Consider the following 1,419-nt stretch of genomic DNA (forward strand, 5'->3'; position numbering starts at 1 on the left):
ACAACCCTGCCAGCCCTGGCCAGTTTGGCTCCTGAGAGAGAGAGCATCGGCCTGTGGACTGAGCGTCTGGGGTTCAATTCCATCAAGGCCACATGCTCAGGCTGTGGGCTCCATTCCCAGTAGGGGGCACAGCACCCAATCGATCAATGATTCTCTCTCACCATTGATGTTTCTCTCTCTCTCTCTCTCTCTTTCTCTCTCTCCCTTCCTCCCTCCCTCCCTCCCTCTCCCTTCCTCTCTGAAATCAATAAAAATGTATTTTTTTTTAAAGAGTATGGTTCTAGCCGGGAGGTCCCCTCTTAAAATCTGGTGTGGTGTGATATTCAGCAAATTCATTAGGTCTTGGTTCATTTCCTGATATAAAAAATGCTAATACTCCCTCCAACCTGGATTTAGAATCATCCAGTCTCTTCAGGTTCCCCTAGACCTCAAGGCAACCAGCCCTGACCTTGCAACTTAAGACCAAAACAGATATTCTAGATCCTCCATTCTGCTGGCCCACACTCTGTAGGCTGATGCATTTTCTTCAATAACACCATGCCTCAGTAAGAGTATACATTCAGGAACTGTGAATGGTAAAAGTTCTCCCATCTGCCTCAGAGTTATGGAACCAATCCAGTCAATTATACTAATTGGAGCTACAAATGGAGCCTCCCAAGGGCCACCACGCATGGAATCCCCCCACCATTACTTATAACCTTGTGGACTGCGATCCAGGCTGAATAATATGGTCCCAGTTCTCCTGGAACAGTTAAGCTAGGCCGAAAACCGCCAAGTCCAGTAATTTCCATTCCAGCATTTGCCGGAGTAGTGTTCGCCCGGCCTCTGGTAAGTGATCACACTTCAAATTTGCTCAAATATAAACTCCATGACCTAGACTGCGTACCTGTGGGCCAGGTGTTCGCTGAAGATCTGTTTCAGAGATTCTCACATTCACCCGTGCGTGTCTAAAATGTCTCAGGCCCAACTACAGACTAAGGTTTAATTCTCAGTGACCCCAACCGCTGCCGGGAGCCACACTTACCAGATGTCATCTAATGAAGAGCCCGAACAGGTTCGGGACTGGGCCACCCGGGCCCATCTGGAATCACGCGTCAGTCCCTGGCCCAACATTTATTAATTCTACTATAGCTGTCGATTCTATCACGCGTCCTCTTCATATTCTCTAATTTTAGCACTCCCTCTTGCTTCAAACGCTATTCTTTCTATTCACGGAAACTCCTTCTACTCCCTCTTTCCTTTCCTTAGAAATGCTTCGGTTTTTTTCCATCACGAAATACCGACTCTATCTGCACAATGAACACCACCACCCCACCAACCCCCCCACCCCACCCTCAAGACTTCTCCACAGCCATCGCCTGCATTCCTCCACCTATTCTTCGCCCCCGCCTCTCGCCCTGCACACACTGCCACTAGGTT

The sequence above is a fragment of the Myotis davidii genome, unplaced genomic scaffold (assembly GCF_000327345.1).
Source record: "Myotis davidii unplaced genomic scaffold, ASM32734v1 scaffold9, whole genome shotgun sequence".
Classification (NCBI taxonomy): domain Eukaryota; kingdom Metazoa; phylum Chordata; class Mammalia; order Chiroptera; family Vespertilionidae; genus Myotis; species Myotis davidii.